We start from the raw sequence: 20,448 nt of genomic DNA on the forward strand, positions 1-20,448 counted from the left end.
TTGAGTCAGAAGGAATACAGGGGGGTGTTACCAAAGCCCCTCCATGCTGCAGCTTCACAGACTGTTAGAATGTCTTACCACCCCTTTTGCTCCTTCAGCACTTCTCCCTCCCTCTGACTAATGTAATCTCACTGCAGCAGAGCCACAGTAGGAGGGGGAAGTGCTCCTGTACAGTGTAACAGCCTGTGAATCTGAATTCTTAAGGCTCATTAGCAAGTTGATATTAGAAGAAGGGGGCCATTGATAACAAATATAATAAAATTACCACAGTTTATCAATTGTGGTGCAGGGACCATGCTTTTTGTGCATAAATTATGCTATAATTTACACTGGGGTGTTAGTTTGTGGCGCAAGGGGTTAATAAATTGCATAGGACTGAAAAGATTTAGAACTGTCTCCACATTTGTGAAGGTGAAATAGAACTCCATAGACAAGTTTTTTGCAGCTGGTCTAATTGCGCCAAAAAAGTGTTGGGAAACTAAGGAGTGCAGGAAAGGTGTTGGGATTTCAAAGCTGTCCCCTAATTGTGCACCTTTGTGTGTAGTGTGAAGCAGCAGGACAGTGAAATATGCATTTATATTCCAGTGTTGAAGGATTTGTAGAACTGAGAGTTAGCTGCTTGGTGTTGGTAAACACACAACCTGGTGCCAGAAGCAATTGGCCCCATCTCCTTGTTAGTCTACAGGTACCTTTGTATTTCTCTTATAACAGAGCCTACTTTTATAAGGTTTCCTAAAACAAATGATCTGAATATGTCCATAATTTGGAGCCTCAAAGAGGTATTCCCACCAAAACAAAATTCTTAAACGGGTGTACCAGGAATTACTTTTTATTTAAAATTTGGACACACGCTGTAATGAAGAATTAAAATGCTACTGGCCTTTTAATCAGTCCGTTGCTTTCCTCCATGCGGAGCAGACACAGGAAAGATAATGGCCGCTGGTCACATGTCCAAATCACGTGTCCTGCACCTGCCTCCCAGGCCGGATTAAAGTTGGTGGGGGCCCCTGGGTGCAAAACCTGGTGGGGGCCCCCATTGAATGTAGTTCCGACAAGGAATAGAAAGCGCTATACACAAGCCCCCAGCCCCGCCTATAACTATATACAGCTCCCAGTAATCACTATATACAGCTCCACAGTAATCACTATATACAGCCCCCAGTAATCACTATATACAGCCCCCCCAGCAACCACTATATTCAGCCCCCAGTAATCACTATATGCAGCCTACAGTAATCACTATATGCATTCCCCAATAATCACTGAATACAGCTCCCCAGCAATCACTATATACAGCCCCCCAATCTCTATATACAGCTCCCCAGCAATCACTATATACAGCTCCTCTAGCAATCATTATATACAGCCCCCAATCACTATATACAGCTCCCAGCAATTACTATATACAGCCCCCCCAGCAATCACTATATACAGCCCACCAGTAATCACTATATACAGCCCACCAGCAATCACTATACACAACCCCCAGCAATCATTATATACAGCTCCCCCAGCAATCACTATATGCAGCCCCCAGCAATCACTGTATGCAGCCTCCAGTAATCACTATATGCAGCCCCCAGTAATCACTGTATCCAGCTTCCCCAGCAATCACTATATACAGCCCCCTAATCATTATATACAGCTCACCAGTAATCACTATATACAGCGCCCCAATCACTATATACAGCTCCCAGCAATACTATATACAGCCGCCGCAGCAATCACTATATACAGCTCCCCCAGCAGCAACTATATACAGCTCCTAAAGCAACCACTATATACAGCTCCCAGCAATACTATATACAGCCCCCCCAGCAATCACTATATACAGCTCCCCCAACAGGTATAAGAGCTTATATAATGGTCTTTATAAGGGAACAAGAAAAATTAATACATAAAAAATTCTGCTTCTTGAACCAGCCATCAGCCACCATCTTATATACGAAGTGCAAGGTGAAAGTGACTGCAGAGAATCCATTAGTTTGGTATATATCTGGTGTTTGCTGGAGGAGGACATAGGATAGATTAGTAAAGAGAGAGTTGACATTTCATGCAGTTAACGAGTGTGATAAGCTTGCCTAAAAAGATGGGTTTTAAGAGCATGTTTGAAACTTTGGAGGTTGGTTATTAGTCTGAGAGTCCTGGGAAGGGCATTCCAGAGAATTGGTGCAGCTAGGGAGAAGTCCTGGAGACGTGTATGAGAGGTTCAAATTAAGGTAGAGATTACGGTAATCTAATATGACTGACAGATCGAAGAGCACGGGAAGGGCGATAGACTGAGATGAGAGATGAGAGATAGGGAGGTGCAGCATTATGCACAGCTTTGTGGATGAGGGTTATTATTTTGGAATATGGAAGGAGACAGGTAGCCAGTGCAGTGATTGGCACAAACTGGAGGCATCTGTATAGCGTTTGGTCTGAAAGAGAAGCCTGGCTGCTGCATGAAGAATAGATTGCAGAGAAGAGAGTTTAGTGAGTGGAACACCGATTGGTAGGGGTTTACAGTAGTCTACTCAAGAGTGAAGTTTCAGTTATCAGAAATGGTCGGATCCTAGAGATGTTTCTGAGATGCATACGGCAAGAGCGAGCAAGAGATTGAATATACAGTGCGAAGGAAAGGTCAGAGTCCAGCACAACCCCAAGACAGCGGGCCTGTTGCTTCGGTGCTATAGTGATCCCACAGACCGAGATGGAGAGGTCAGGGTTGGGTTGGTTAGTAGATATAAGGAGTTCAGTCTTAGAAATATTACGTTTCAAGAAGAGAGAGGACATGATGTGAGAGACAGCAGAGAGACATTCATTAGTGTCCTGGATTAAGGCAGGGGTGATGTTATGTGCAGAAGTATATAGCTGGGTATCATCAGCACAAAGATGATACTGGAAACCAAATCTGCTGATGGTTTGTCCAATGGGGGCAGTATAGAGGGAAAAGAGAAGAGGACCTAGGACTGATCCCTGAGGAACCCCAACACTGAGAGGAAGATGGGAAGAGAAAGTGCGGTCAGAGAGATAGGAAGAAAACCAAGAGAGTGCCGTGTCCTTTAGGCCAATGGAGCGAAGTTGGTGGTTCTTTGGATCTAGCAGTCACCTTTGGATTTAGCAGTGAGGAGATCATTGGAGACTTTAGCAGTTTCAGTGGAGTGCATAGAGCGGAAACCAGACTGTAGGGGGTCCAGGAGGGAGTTAGTGTTCCAGGATAAACTAGTCGGTAGTTAGTATCACTGGATGGTCAAAGAGAAGGTTTCTTTAGTGATGCATGGTTGAAAGAAGAGTGTACAACACCAGAAGAGAAAGAGAGAGGTTGAAGATTTTAGTTAGGTGAGAAGTGACTGCTGGGGAGAGAGACTGTACCAGATGTGAGGTGATGGGGACACTGTTGCAGGTAGTGGGTCGAGAAGCGGAAAGGAGCCTGGACGCTTCTTCCTCTGTGACTGGCTCAAAGGAAGAGAGCGAACATGGTAAGGTACCGGAAGGAAAGGGATTAGTGGGGTGAGGGGATTGAGAAATTTCATGGCGAATGCAGCCAGTGTTGTGGTGAGACGTCATCTCATTGAGGTAATGTGCACTGATGGCAGTTACACATCATATCTATGGTAACAGAGCAAGACAGTCTGTTACATCATCACTGGGAGCAGAGCAAAAGAGGGAGGAGAAATTACTGAGAACTAAAGGAGCGGCCATCTTGATAATAACTCATCCCACTTTAAAGACGACATAAAATTTAGTGAATCATAAAATCAAACTATTTTAGCTCCATTTTGTGACTAATGACATTGAGTTTTGTTATATTCATTTATTTATAGAATCATGGGTTTTTGTATCAGACGTTCATATTCCCAGAATACCCTTTTAAATATACTCAGGATACCAAAATAACACATTGGGGGTCATTTACTAAGGGCCCGAATCGGGTTTTCCGACTGGTTAGCCGAATATTTCCGATTTGTGCCAATTTTCCCTGAATTGCCCCGGGATTTTGGCGCACACGATCGGATTGTGTCGGGTTGCACGCGACGGAAATCGGGGGCGTGGCCGTAATAAAACCCGACGGATTCGGAAAAAAAGGCGCATTAAAAAAAAAAAGTGTCGCTTGACACGCGCTTACCTGCACCCATCCTGGCTTGGTGAACTCCAGTGCATTCAGCGAACTGCCTTACTGAATCGCCGGAAGACCCGAATCCTCCACACAGAACGCATTGCTGGATTGCGACTGGACCGGGTAAGTAAATCTGCCCCATTATCTAATTCAATTATGTTATTAACAAAAATATAGCACTTCACCGATATAATTCCTTGTCTCTATCAGTCCTGGTGTTTACAATTTGGTTGTCCCTGGAGCCGACCATAAACTCCTGACTATGGCCAGAAGATTCCTCTAGCTTCTCTTGTATTGCAGGAGAAGGGGGAAGGGTAGGAGGCAGAGAGCACTACAGACACAGGCATTTCCTGTTCCAGCAACAGCATGTGCTTCTACACTTTTCTCAGTAGCCTGCAGAGGAGTAAGAAGCATCTCAGCAAACAAGATAAGCTGTGAATCTTAGGGTAGGGGGGAGACATAGCAGTGCTGGCTGCATGTATTATAGGTGATGTAGCCATGCTGAGTGTGTCATTGTATCTTATGCACATATCATGACCCTGATCTGTCTCATCTCTCTTTTTCTATGCGTCAAATACCAGTAGACTGTTCATATGGTAAATGAAAGTGTAGCTAAACCTATACCCTGATAATGTAACCACATTGTTAGCACACAGCATCTCATAGCACAGAGGAATCATGAAGCATTTGCTCAGCTAGTGCTAGCCCACACGACTGAATCTTACACTAACCATCATTGAGTGATGGGAGTAAGAACAGCAATTAACTAGGGGATTAAAATTTGAAAACTTTCTTTCATCGGCAAACCCTTTAACACCTTCATGACCGAGGACGAACTATATCGTCCTTGTGCTGTGAAGTGTGTATGGAGAGAGCTCACGAGCAATCTCCATACACAGTGTGTGACGGCTGTATAATACAGCTGAAACCCGTCTGTTACTGCTGGCACCGATCGCGGCAGTTAACTTACCTTTACATGGGTGCCGCCATCTTGGATGGCCGATCTCCACCCCCTCTGACGTCGGAGGAGGGCGATTGGTTGCCATGGCAGCCTACAGTCTCATTGATACTCACAGGTGCAGGCTGTGCAATGATTTCTAATAGCCAGCAGATGGCAGGCTATTAGAAATCATAGTAAAATTTCTATATACTGTGTTGCGGAGAGATTTTGGTATGCTGTGTTATTGCTCTAGAAGCTCTTAAATGTATGGAGCTCTTACATGATGTTATTATATTATGGGCATTTGTTGCTCCCTTATATATGTTATATATGTAATAGTGCATTTTGTATAATAAAAAATTAAAAAAGTTAAAAAAAAAATTTCTATATACTGCAATACAGTATATAGAAAGGCAGCACCATACAGCAGACTGTAGACAGCCTATTGCTGTGTATTATGAAGCTTCAGGGACTCCATATTCTCAAGCACAAGCTACATGCACACAGTTCTTCAAAAACATATTTTGCTTGAAATTTGATATCTGTCTGTTCACTATGACTAATAATGAAACAATAGAAAATGATGCTAGGATTCTGAGATCCTCTCTACATGCACTCATAGGGTAAGCTTACACGCCTGCTTTGAAGATCTGTATATAATAATTCTTTTTCTATACAACCTTTAGTACTTTTCTTAATTATGCTTTTTCTCAATTTCAGAATTCTACATCTGTTATATTTTTTAATCTTTAGAATTATCTTTTGTTGTGTGGATAAAGTAAACCTTCTTCACCGTGGATAAGTACTAGTCACAGATAATGAATAATTGTTAGGTGAAAGAAAAATCTGCATACTCATTCCTATTATTTCATCTGTCTATGTTATTGTTCTGTAATGTCTTATTTTACCTGTATATATTAACCCAATGATTCGAGGAATATGATGGTGATATATAAAGATTTCTGTTTATATTATTTTATATTATATTATTAATACTTTATTCTAAAGTAGAATGGGGTCAGTCTGCAAAGGCCATTGCGTTGGTGCACCTCACTGTGTGATACCCATGAAGCTTTATAGGCGAAAATATATAGATTTGGGAGCTGTAACTATTCTGAATGGAGTCCCATGAGAGATGGAGAAAGGGACAACCCTAGTGAGGGGGGTAAGACTGAAGAGACTACAAAGGAACTGTATAATGTGATTGGAACATCGTTATGGCAGTGTCCACCTTGTACTAAGGGCTGGTTACTCTGCAGCCTGAACAGAGGCACATAATATTATCTGAACTGAGAAACATTGCTGGTAGTGACAAGCAGTGAATACATCTACAGGTTGCACTAAGAAGAACTAAGCAGTTGTGTAATATACTGAATTGTAGTGTAGTGACCGCCTGTTGTTCTGTTCTAGTCCAATTCCCCACCATGTGGACATGTAACCAGTAGATGTGTTGTGCCTCTGCACACAAGAAGTTTAACCATTTGCTCCAGTGTAAATTGTTTGCAATATTGTAGAACTAGTCTCACATTTTAGATCAGTCACATTGAACTTTAAAGGAGAAACAAGGGATTGATGTTACTCCCATTTACAAAAGGGAGAAAACAGAACTTTTCTCTCGAAGCTATTCATCTTAGCGTTACTCATTGTGAACCCCAGAGTTGTACTAAAAGGGATATTTCCCAAACTTTCTCAACTTCTTGTAATAAATACATTACAGTTATTTGTATCTGCTGCACAGAAGTACTCCACCGATGGCAAACATGCTTCAACGATCTCTGCAACTTTGTCTAGATCAGTTTAATAGAAATTGGTGATATATTTCATGGGTTTTACCACTTTTAATTGCAATATCTTAGCACAATAACCAATTCTATGCCCCATTGCCATCCCAGTTTCTAGTTGGATGCATTGGGGCACATTTACTTACCTGTCCGAGTTGCGATCCCCGAGGTGCGTTCCCCGACGATCCTGCACTGTGCTACGATCCACGTAGATCCTGCGCCCAATATCCTGCATGTGTCGCTCCCCACTCAGGTCCGACAGAGTTCACCTTCTTCTTCCCAGTGCATGCAAGTGCTTGGCTTGCAACACAAATTTGAATGTTAAATCCCGCGCCTAGTCCGGATCGTCCAACTGCCCGCCCTCTGAAAATCCCTGCTACGATTACCGAAAAGTCAGGAAACCCAACGAAAATGTGGCCGCGGCACCCTTAGTAAATAAGCCCCATTATTTAGTAACACTATTAAATGCTGTGGAATGTTTAAAACATTGAAGACATACGTACATCCTACAAGGTCTTGCTCTAGCACTTATGCGTAAGCCAGGTAAGTGGCTGATATCTTGTTACCAGAGTTGTTGGAGACAGGTACCATGTGCTACCCTGAGTAATATTATCTTATCCAAGCCAACTGCTCCAACTGCTCTGGACTAGTTTGATCCAACCAAGGCAAGAGAACAACTGAATTTCCGGCATCCCACCCAATAACATTTCAAAAACACTTATGCAGTGATCCCTAGAATGTGCCTATAGTAACCTCCGTGACCCAGAGACACACAACTGCAACATGTGTTTTATGGGAGATATTTATATTATGAATTCCTGACTGTTCCAGATTACTACTGGATTCACATGGGAGAGACAACTGTTATGAGCCAATTTTAGCAATATGCTCCGGCAGCTGGCTATATAGTCACCAAGCCAACATTTCCATGGATTCAAAATTAATAAGCAAATTCCAATTCTCTGTTATCATCTGTACAGTCCAGGGTGCAAGCGTGCAAGTAAAGCAGGTCGTGTCCCTGGGAGACAAAGCATGAAATAGCTCTGATATCTTTTTTTAAAAAAAGATAATTGTGAGGTCAGTTCCTGTTTGTTCCAAACCTCTGACCCCCCGAGGTAGGCAGTGCAGTTTGTGCTGAGTGAGGATTTGTGACTCCGGGAAAAGTGCTCGCTGAGGATTATGTAGTTTGCTTCCTCTCATACTGTGAACTATGTGTGCATTAAACTATCACATGCTCAGGACAAGGAATTAAGACAGATTGCTTAGAAAGTTCTTGAGAAATCTCCATACACTGCAAATTTTATATAGCCACAAGATGATCCAGGGCAGCTGTGGTCAGCCTGTACTTAACTATGTCTTGAATTTAGTCTGGAACCTTGAATCACTATTGCGCTAAGATGTGAGAAGTAATTCAGGGAATTGCTTCACTTTGATCTCACATTCATAGGCAGTTAGCTATATTTAACCCTCTCAAGATAGTTTTGCTTAATGCAAAAACATCTATTTTTTCACAATTTCTAGTTCACTGGGTTTTACAAACTATTTTTTTAGAACAGTTTTAAGGTATATTTAGAGGATAAAGCAGAAAGAAAAAGTACATACCTGCACACTTGGCTTGACCATAAGCTAAATAAGTTAAACTAAGAATACCAGAACAGATTCCAAACTATAGACAGCACTGTTTCAATGTGATTGCGTCTCTTCAGTACATTGTAGTTTGACAAGGGTCAGGGGGTAACGGAGACTTTGCATATTAAGGCCACCTTACAGGCATGTGGAGACTTATAGCCATTGATACACCACTAGGGGATTCTGGGAAATATGCATATAAGTTTTCCAGGATGGGGCAAGTAAGACCACAATTCTTTTGCTACCTTGTAGGGTAGCCAACTTACCATCAAGAATGACAATGACAAGAATGAAGTCATTAGGCTTCCTGAAAGTCATGCTTGGTGAGGGAGCTGCCTCACAAGGTAGCAAAAGGTAGTGTGGTTTTCCTTGTCTCATCCTGGAAAACAAATTTGCATATTTCACAGGATCCGGTAGTGGAGCATCACTGGCAATAAGACTCCACATGTCTGCAAGGAGGCCTTAGTTGGTAAAGTCTTCAATGAGAACTTTTAGGCCCCTTCTACACTTGCGTTGCAGATCACGTCAGAGTCTGATCAGGGTGCGATCAGGGTTTGGTCAGTAAAAAACTGACATTTTGCATCAGAGTTCAATCGGTCTTCAGTCAGAGTTTGTTCAGTGTCTCAGTTTTTCACGCGCGTTTTCAAAACAATTTCAATGCTTTTTTCACGCGCAGATAACGCATGTGTCTCTGAGTTCAATGCATTTTTGATGCATCTACATAGACTTGTATGGTGCATTTTTCACATGCGTGACTTAGAAAAGTAGAGCATGCACTATATTTAAACATGCGTGGAAAAAAAATGCAAGTCTGAAAAATCCCATTGATTACAATGGCTTAGAGTGCAATGCAAGTTCTGTGCGTCAAAAGCACGCACAGAAAAAACGCAAGTGTAGAATGGCCTTACTCCCTAACCTTATAGTAAACTAGGGAATAGCAGCTGTCAGACTTCAGGGAGAACAAAATTATTGAGATGTTGAGATCCATTTGCCTAATCCTTATCTCAACTGACGTCTGCTTTTGATGAAGCATACATATTGTATGGCTATCCAAACCTATTAATAGTTGGACTTGGATACAAATTAAATGTGCATGACCAGCTTTACAGAGAAATATGGTCTTTTATAGCAGAACATACAAAGGGTGGTGAATTCTACTGCGAAAAGTGGTTTTATAATCACCAAAAAATCTAATCTAATTGATCATATTGACAGTAATGTCATACATGTATTTATTTTAACATATAAAATAAAAGGTCACACAGTTTGCTTGTGATGTGAGATTTTGTTATTGCAGTGTTGATCATTGTCTACTTGTGAATGAAGATTTGTAAAATTTGTAATTACTTACAAACTCAAAATATTTGGACAAGGTGTAGCCCAATACTGGAACTGTTTTAGTATTTGGTGTAAAGCTAATGGAAACAATTATCACATACTGTATGTAGTCACAGACGCAGAGTGTGCCTGTAGCACTCAATGCCAAAAATGACAAATGGTGTTAACCCATATTAGTGACTTATATGGAGGACTGTTTTCAGCAGCTGATTTCTTGGAGCAAGTGGCGAGGGAGAGAAAAAAATTGTGAAGAGAGTCAACAACTTTAAATGATTTTTACTAGTGGCTCATGATTTATGATTATGGTTTCTTTTATATCAATACTTCAGCAACTATTGTCAGGTTCTTAGCTGATATTCCAAACTCCTATATGCAAATGCCCATGTACCTCTGGCATGCATCTTACAAATAGCAAACTATTTAATCTTACTACAGTTATGAACTCTATATATACTTCTTCAAAGATATTTGACTTTTGTGCGAAATTTATGGAAAACATCACACAAGTTTGTATGTTCTCTCTGTGTTTGCGTGGGTTTCCTCCAGGTCCTCCAGTTTCCTCCCACACGCCAAAACATAGTCGTAGGTTGATTACATTGTGAGCCCCATTGGGGACAGGGACAGATTTGGCAAGCTCTGTTTATCGCTGCGATGCGCTATATAAATAAAGGAATTATTATTAAGCTATATGTTATGAAATCATGCAATGGGGATTTCTTCATCTTAAACAATTGATTGCTACAAAAGCGGTGGGTATACTCCCACAAAAAATGTCATGATGTCAATAATTTATCATTTGGTCTTGAGCATCAATTACAGATTGACAACAACATCTGCTAAGACATGGCTTACCCATCTTCTTGAAGGACAGCTTTCCGGTCATTGAGGTTTTTGGGTATAAAGAAAAAAGCTTAATTGTATATCCTATATGAATTTACCCCAGTCAATCACAGCAGAAGAGTGTTTTGATGCAGAGAGAGCTTGACTTCAGTAGATTATCTGGAAGATACCACCATGTTGGTTCTTAACGGAAAGATGATCAAGAAAGTGTTAATCTACATGATTATTAGGTAGATTTCTGCTGACAGTTTCCCATTAAATGTGCCTGGATTTGTGTGCCATTTATCTGGATCTGCTGGGCATTGTTCACAATTAAGCAGTCATCAGTGTGAGATGTGGCCAAAGAACAACCCCTTCTATGCCCTTTTCTGCCTTTTTTTCAGTCTCTTTTTTCGCTCTAAGCCATTGATGGCAAACCTTTAACCTCGTGACGTTCAGCGTCCAATATATTGGACGCTGAGTGTGGTTATTTGGTGCTTAGCGTCCGATATATCGGACACTGAGCTGATCCCGGTTCCGCTCAAGATCTGAGCCGAACCGGCATCAGGAAAGACGGGGTGCCGATCGGGACCCCAGAGATGCCTGCAGGCACTGCCAGTAAAATGGTGTCTGTGATATGTAGTATCACCGCATCCGTAATAATCTGTAAAATAAAACTAAATAATTATTGAACCCGCACGATGAACGCCGTTAAAAAAAACTGTTAAAAAACCTTTCAAAAATTATCATTTTTACCTATTGAATCCCACAAAAAATGCAATAAAAAGTGATCAAAAAAACATGTATTGCAATTAATGATGAATGATACTGTTGCAAAGTACAACAAAAAAACAAGCCATCAACCATCTCTGTAGCCACAAAGGTTAACATGTTATGCCACTTGGAAGATGGCAATGCAAAAATGATAGATTTTTCCCACATTAAGGTTTTATATGGCAAATTTAGTAAACCGTAAGAAAAAATATTCATGTCTGGTATCCCCGTAATTGTATCGACCCATAGAATAAAGATAACATTATTATTAGGCTATACGTTGAACACGAATAAAAAAAAGGAAGAAATCCAGTACAGAATTGATTATTTTCTACTCCTGCCCTCAAAAAAAGTTCTAAATTTTCAACAATATGGGGCAGATTTATCAAGCAGTCTGAAAGTCAGAATATTTCCAATTGCCCATGGCAACCAATCACAGCTCCCCTTTAAAATATTCATGAGCACTGGTGAAATGAAAGCTGAGCTGTGATTGGTTGCCATGGGCAACTGGAAATATTCTGATTTTCAGACTGCTTGATAAATCTGCCCCTATGTGTGTGGTGGCATATTTTCTGAAATGAGATGATTTTTTCAATGCTACCATTTTGAGTACTATACGGTCTTTTGATCACTTTTTATATGTTGCAAAATGGCGAAAAAGGGGCATTTTTAACTTTGGACGCTATTTTCCGTTACAGGGTTAAATGCCTAACTCATATGTGGCAAATACAAAGAAAGGGCATAGTGAAGGATTGGGGAATCCAATTGGCAGGGGGTCTGTAGGGCAAAGTGGTTGTTGTGGGGTGGAAGGTGTGGACACTGGTGGATTTTGGATCACCCATATGACCACATATATACCTGCCTCTGTCCGCAGCGCTCATCACTGGTACGGCGCTGCCAGTGAAGCAGCATGACATCCGGTTACATTGCAAATACGGTGCTTGCTGTGGGGTTGCCCTGGCATAGCTGTCACATGAGCTATTTGGGACCTCTTATGTTTGTGCTCTGCTGCTGTAGGCTCCATTCTGTGAGCTGCATCACTCCTAATTCTGTATTCACTGTCTTTGTGGGCTGAAGAGGAGGAGGGGCAGCACTGATCTGGTGCTGCTGTCTCACTAAGGCAAAACTAGTGAAAGCAGAGCCAATCAGTTTCAGGCTGCAATGGGACAGGATCATTGGAGCTCTCGGCGTGCAACACTATTTGCGCAAAAAGGTAAAAAAGGAAAAGAGGCGGCACTCACCCAACTAGGAAAATCTTCTTTTATTCATGTGTTCAACACCAAAGCATGGGGCAGGGAGGTGCTACACGCTGTGCAGTCGGCAACGGGCCGTTTCGCGCTTTCTTGCGCTTCGTCTGGCCGTACGGGGGACGTGAGCGGATGTGGGCAATTATACCCCTCCGCTGACGTCACCCGTCAAGGAGCGTCATGTGATGTGGGGATTCCCGGGGGTGTGTACGTCCGCGGTGGGTGTCACGTGGTCCGGTCATGTCATGTGACCGGATTAAGGTAAACAGACACTCCGGACCTACGCGGCTACCACGAACACGGATACAAGGGTAAATAGACACATAGTATTATTAACAAAGACATGTTAAAATCACTCCATATGAACAATATGATATTCAACGGAAAGATGAGTAATTATCATTGCATATCATTATCAGCTAGGTCCTAGATCATAGAAATACTGCCATATCATTCTTGTCATTCAGGCCGATTGGGCCTTCTGCTTCTGTCTTTAAAATCCATCGTGCCTCGCGTCTCAACAATTCTCTGTGTCTATCTCCCCCATTACTATCAATCGGGACCTGTTCAATGCCTGCGAAGGAAAGCACATCTGGATTGCCTGCATGGGTCGATCTAACGTGTTGTATGAGTCGTGAGGACCCTTTCCCCGTGTGTATAGAGCGATGGTGTTCTCTAAACCTAACATAAAGTGGTCGAATGGTCTTTCCTATGTAAAAACGTCTGCAAGGACAGAAGATGACGTAAACTGTATGATCTGTTTTACAACTAATGAATTGTTTTACTGTCGTTATGGTACTCCCAATCTTGAGGGTATTGGTGGTAAGATGAAATTTACAAAAATTACAATTATGGCATTGAAAATTACCCTTCGGGGTTTCTCGGTCCAACCAAGTAGTCGTGTTCTCCCCGAATCTGCTTTTGACTAGCAACTTCGGCAATAAACGCCTTGAATTTTTGGACGTCCAGGTAGACATTATTGTTGACCATATTCAAGTTAGTGGCTACCGTAAGCCTACAGCCACTAACGCGTTGTTGCATTTCGATAGTGCACACCCCGACCATGTTAAAAAAGCCGTACCATACGGACAATTTGTCCGACTGAGACGCATTAATGACACTGAGGACTCCTTCCAAACACAAGCTCTCGAATTGAGGGATAGACTCAGAGCTAGAGGGTACCCAGACGAAATCATCGGATCAGCATATGAGAGAGCCCTACGACTTGATAGGAGACAACTCCTGTATAGGGAACGAAAGAAGCAGGGAGAGAACAATAAAAAAGATAGATTTACCTTTACTTTTGACTTTGGACCCAATGAGGAAAACATTAAGAAGGCAATACGGAGAAATTGGAGGATTCTAGAGAGAGACCCCGACCTAGAGAGAGTAACTAGAAATGCACCTATAGTGGCTTTCAGGCGAAATCCAACTATAAAAAACTTGCTAGTCAAAAGCAGATTCGGGGAGAACACGACTACTTGGTTGGACCGAGAAACCCCGAAGGGTAATTTTCAATGCCATAATTGTAATTTTTGTAAATTTCATCTTACCACCAATACCCTCAAGATTGGGAGTACCATAACGACAGTAAAACAATTCATTAGTTGTAAAACAGATCATACAGTTTACGTCATCTTCTGTCCTTGCAGACGTTTTTACATAGGAAAGACCATTCGACCACTTTATGTTAGGTTTAGAGAACACCATCGCTCTATACACACGGGGAAAGGGTCCTCACGACTCATACAACACGTTAGATCGACCCATGCAGGCAATCCAGATGTGCTTTCCTTCGCAGGCATTGAACAGGTCCCGATTGATAGTAATGGGGGAGATAGACACAGAGAATTGTTGAGACGCGAGGCACGATGGATTTTAAAGACAGAAGCAGAAGGCCCAATCGGCCTGAATGACAAGAATGATATGGCAGTATTTCTATGATCTAGGACCTAGCTGATAATGATATGCAATGATAATTACTCATCTTTCCGTTGAATATCATATTGTTCATATGGAGTGATTTTAACATGTCTTTGTTAATAATACTATGTGTCTATTTACCCTTGTATCCGTGTTCGTGGTAGCCGCGTAGGTCCGGAGTGTCTGTTTACCTTAATCCGGTCACATGACATGACCGGACCACGTGACACCCACCGCGGACGTACACACCCCCGGGAATCCCCACATCACATGACGCTCCTTGACGGGTGACGTCAGCGGAGGGGTATAATTGCCCACATCCGCTCACGTCCCCCGTACGGCCAGACGAAGCGCAAGAAAGCGCGAAACGGCCCGTTGCCGACTGCACAGCGTGTAGCACCTCCCTGCCCCATGCTTTGGTGTTGAACACATGAATAAAAGAAGATTTTCCTAGTTGGGTGAGTGCCGCCTCTTTTCCTTTTTTACCTTTTTGCGCATATGTATACACCCTCTGGGTTGAGCACCACCCGTGTACTAGGATTTTTTACCCCTTACCTGAACGCCATATTCATTAGGCTGTCCAAGAATCTCCTATGCGAGTCTGGTAGTGCCGACGATTCTTTCCGGACGGAAAGTACACCAACCGTCGGATTCTGTTGTTGCTAGTGCAACACTATTTCCTGCCTGGCTGGAGCCCCAATGATAAACTTTGATATGGCAGGCGAGATGTCCCTGCAGAGAGGGTTTTGCGCCACCACTGCTCTAAGCTCATTTGTATGTTTACCTTGTTGAAGCATTGCAGGGGTGAGCTATTGTTGATCAATTGTTAGGTGTCATCTTGATCTAATGATGTCCAAATGTGAACAGTATGATGAGGAGGACTGTTTAAATACCAACTCTTATTAAAACAGGAAATTTATTGGGCGATTCATGGATCAAACACCTGCTGTGAATTTTGCTGTTAAGATCCGAAGAGAACAGAAGGTTGTGCAAAGGTAATGAAACATTGAAGAGTTGGATATGTGCATTTAAACGTCTAGAGAAGGTCACATTAAGTTCACATGTATATGAATATATACATTCAGACTGCATTGTAGGTTCATCCTGAAATTTGAACCACAAGCCAAATATCCCTAACTTTTTATGTGTATTGTTTGATATGTTACACTTTATAATTTTATTTTGCAAGTGTTTTCTTAAGAAAATTCACAGTATGTGAATATATTACAAAATTTCTTATATTCACTTGTATTATTATTTTATGCAACGTTTGCTGTAAAGTGAGTGACCATTTATGCAATTTTTTTGAATTTAAACTTTTGTGCCAGGTGTGGTTCATCTAGGCACTACAGCTCCTGTTCCTAATACAACTGAATAGTAATGAATACTTATAAAACTGAAAAGTCTTGCCCTATAACAACACATGTTTAATTAGAAATAATTCACAAAACATTTCCCTAAATGTTGCTTGACATAGAGGAAGTGAGTAATGTTTGGATATTTTGTATGCTTATCCAACTACACCCAAAACCATTTTGTTTTGGGTGATGCCATAATTTACTGTTTGTCATATCAATGAATTATCTCATTTACTTCATGTGTCAGTTAATCACATTTACTGAAAATGATCCTACAGAAGCATTGATGAACATTTATACTCCATTTACCATTATTGTCTATGGAAGAGCTTGAAAAAAAGCATCATTCATCAATATTATATTAATTGTTGTTATTCCTGCTAAGCATAAATTCAGTTGAAATACTGATGTTTTCCTGTATTATGGATCTGTATAATGGACATGTTACAGGTGGGGGGCAGCGATAGCTGGAGGGTGGGGCGGGTGCTGGCCATAGCTGGTGGGTGGGGTGAGGGGAGGACTGGCGAGAAATCTTGGTGGGTCGATCGGGCCGGTGGAAAAATAAAAAACAATGTACTCACCTTTCCGACACCCCCCCCCCTCCCCCAGCTCCACTGATGCTGTCCGTCTGGCAGTGACAACACCATGCCCCTGCATCAGGTTGGCTGTATACAGGGGGGGGCTGATGGTATACTGGGGGGACTGGCTGGCTATATACAGTGGGGGGCTGGCTATATACAGGGGGGACTTGCTGGCTATATACCGGGGGGCTGCCAAAATACTGGGGGCAGGATGGTTATATACTGGGGAGGGGCTAGCTGGCTATATACTGGGGTGGGGCTGGCTGGCTATATACTAGGAAGGGACTGGCTATATTTCCTGGGGGGCTGTCTGGCTATATACAGGGGGGCCTGTCTGTGTACTTGCAGGGCTGGCTGGCAATATACAGAGAGGGGCTGGCTGTATACTGGGGGGGCTGCTTGGCTATATACAGAGGGGGCTGGCTGTATACTGGGGGGACTGGCTGTCAATATACAGTGGGGCCTTGGTGACTATATACAGGGGAGTCTGGCTGTATGTTGGGGTGGGGGGGTGGGGGGGTGACTGGCGGTGTTATATGGCAAAGTAGTTATATTCCCGTACCTAGGGGGCAGTATTATAGTAGTTATATTCTTCTAAACAGGGGGCAGTATTATAGAATTATATTTTTGTACATAAAATGCAGTACTATAGTAGTTACATTCTCATTTATCGGAGAGGGTATTGTAGTAGTTTTTTTTGTATATATACAGTTTGTGTGGAGTTTAGTAACTCCACCCACATCACATGGTCACTTTTAAAAAAATTTTTCCAGGGCCACTTTAAATTGCCAGTTAGCACTCTGGGTGTGTGTATTTGTATGTGTAGCATGTATAGAGTTTATATGGTGCAGTATATATATATATATATATATATATATATATATATATATATATGTGTGTGTTATGCTTATGTAGTGTATGTGTGCTTATGTCTGTGCAAAGTATACAGGCGGTCCCCTACTTAAGAACACTCGACTTACATACGACCCCTAGTTACAAACGGACCTCTGGTAATTGGTCATTTTCTCTACTTTAGTCCTAGGCTACAATAAACAATTGTAACAGTTATCACAGGTATCTGTAATGAAGCTTTATTGTTAATATTGATTCTTATGACAACCCAACATTTTTAAAATCCAATTGTCACAGAGACCAAAAAAAGTTCTGGCTGGGGTTACAATAATAAAATATACAGTTCCGACTTAGATACAAATTCAACTTAAGAACAAACCTACAGACCCTATCTTGTATGTAACCCGGGGACTGCCTGTATATGGTATACTAAGCACTACTGAAGAATAACATGCGGTATGGGGCCAGCAGCAAGGTTTTAAGTATATGGGGGGCCCCATTCGCATCGGGCCCACTGGGGTCTTGTTACGCCACTGGATAGAGCTCTAAATATATGGACACCATTATTATTAAAATCATAAATTGATTATCTATTAAAAGAAGTGTTATTTATGAAATCAATAAAAGTAATCTATAAAGTAAGCAAATGGTTGCTCCTAATGCAGCACTAGGTATGACCTCACTATACATCAGCGCTTTTTTTGGTGACTTCACTTGATAACTTCTGTTTACTTTCCATATTACCTCTATCACGTGTTTCCTTTACACAGCACAGGAACATTGCTGTTCCTATGAGTGGAGACCACTTAAGAGTGATTTGCAATAAGCGAACTCCTTGTCCAGCTGAAAACATTCATTGTTTGGTGCACATTGACTCATTGTTTGTATAGCACTTTGTGTCCCTTTAAGCACAAATGATCTATGTACCATAACCATTTCCTCAATGTCATGTAAACCTCTCATACCCTGGGACCACATTACTGCTGCTGTTATTATGGAGTGAACAAGTCGGGGTTTCATACATGTGTCGTGGAGCTTCTAGACCACACAGAACCTTACTATATACATAATCTTGGCAAGGCTCTTATGGTTTCTCCAGGCCGTGTACATTTGTAAACCAGTAATTACTCTATGCAGAGATCATTCATCATAGAGGTTACACAAAATGAATGGAAGCAGTTCCCACACATTTTGGCATTATAGGTTCTAGATTTTAGTGTTTCGTCTTTGGTGTAAGAGGAACGGTTTTGCAACATTTTGGAAAGGTCAGTCTCAAATGGATATATCATTGTGCTTCCTCACTGGTCACTTATAGTTGTGCTGCAGAGTGATAATCATCAATTTGTTGTAAAAGAATTGTATCACTCTCAGGAAGGTGGAACAACAGAGTGAAGTATATGATGTCCATGCCCTGTGCCGTGTCTCTCTGAAAATAAGACAAGGTCTTATATTATTTTTTGCTCAAATAAAAAGCGTCAGGGCTTATTTTCAGGGGAAGTTTTATTTTTTCCATGGAAAAAATCCACATTCAGTCTTAAATTTAAAAAAAAAACACAACATTTATTCAAGGCGGCATCTTATGAAACATCATCATATCTCTACAATACTGAATTCCATAGTGAATACATTGGGAATCATCAGTCCCAATTTCTCAAGTGCAGCAATGGCACTTTCCTTATATGAGCCCCACTTGATTGTCCATGAAGCTGCTTTTAGCCATTGCATCTGTCAGTTCCCACTTCCTTGCAGCTACTCCTTCTGTGTGTTGCCATGAGCTGTTATATTTCAAACTGCTAGAACTTGGGCAATGTGGTACAATTTTGAAAAAGAAGAATCTCATCTGTAATATCGCACAAGGATTGTGTTTCTTGTTCCCAAACACAGAGATATGGGAACTCTGACTAACTTTAACAGTGGATATCTCCAGTTCTGCTGACACCTCGAAACACAATCCTTGTTAAAAGGAGATTTTTCTCTTAAAAAATACACCAGAACTGTGTTTCTATATGCCACTATTAAGAAAATTTAGGTGTTTGAAATGTATTTAACTACTGCTTATTTTCAGAATAAGGCTTATATTTCATCCCTACTCTGAAAAAAAATGAAAAATCATGAAAGTCTTGAGGGAAACACAGCAATAGGTAATATAAAAAGGCTTTGTCTCTGGGATAGGTCATCAATATCTGATTGGCAGAAATCCGACCTTCCAAACACCTTGATGAGTTGTTTCCATTCCTTAGATGCATTTCCTGGAGGCTGCCAAAAAAGTGATCTGAAGTGCTCCTGACTGAGAGACAAACCCCAACCAGCCTGATATTGATAACCTATGGTATGGACAGTTCATCAATATCCTTAAACTGGAAAACAGCTTACGTGCTTCTTCAATGTAATTAAACAGGTCAGGTGTCTGTCAGTCTTACAGCCCAAGGAGAATACTAATGCAGTTTTATTACTGACTTAATGGAGACATATCCTGGTAATATGTAAGCTGCACAGTGAAAGTAGACGGTCTTATGCTATACAAGATTCATTCTATTTGGGGAATATATCTCTTTTTTTGGGATTGAGTAAGATTCATACAAGAGTCTGATGCTACCTGATAAATAAGACTGTCTAGTCATACTTTGCACCTTCTATTAGTTGGAGGAAGATCCAGGAAAGAAAGGTGCAGGGAACGATGAAAACTTTTATTGCAAGGAAGGAACTTTTACCTTCTATTAGTTGGCTTATAGCATTATTTTGTCTCACATTATTTTTGTGCTTTGAAGCCAAGCCCCCTTTTCACAGACCATGCCCCTTTTTTTTAAACTAGTTATAGCAGTGCCTAATAAGTTTCTAGAACTCTTTAGAAACATGATGTATGCCATTTTTAGTGCAAACTTCCACAACATTATGTCATTAACAGATTAATAAATGTGCCCCATAATGATTTGGCTATTAAAACACTGAGGCCTCATGCACACAAATGTATGCTATGCCCCACTGGAGCGTTCCTCATCCTTCCCATATCCATAGGGAGACATGCAGCCGGCGTAAGATAGAACATCTATCTATTTTCCAGCAATGGCACAGTTTGGTGACAGACATGTGTGCTCACCGTACAGTGC

The sequence above is a fragment of the Engystomops pustulosus genome, chromosome 2, assembly GCF_040894005.1.
Source record: "Engystomops pustulosus chromosome 2, aEngPut4.maternal, whole genome shotgun sequence".
NCBI classification, from domain to species: domain Eukaryota; kingdom Metazoa; phylum Chordata; class Amphibia; order Anura; family Leptodactylidae; genus Engystomops; species Engystomops pustulosus.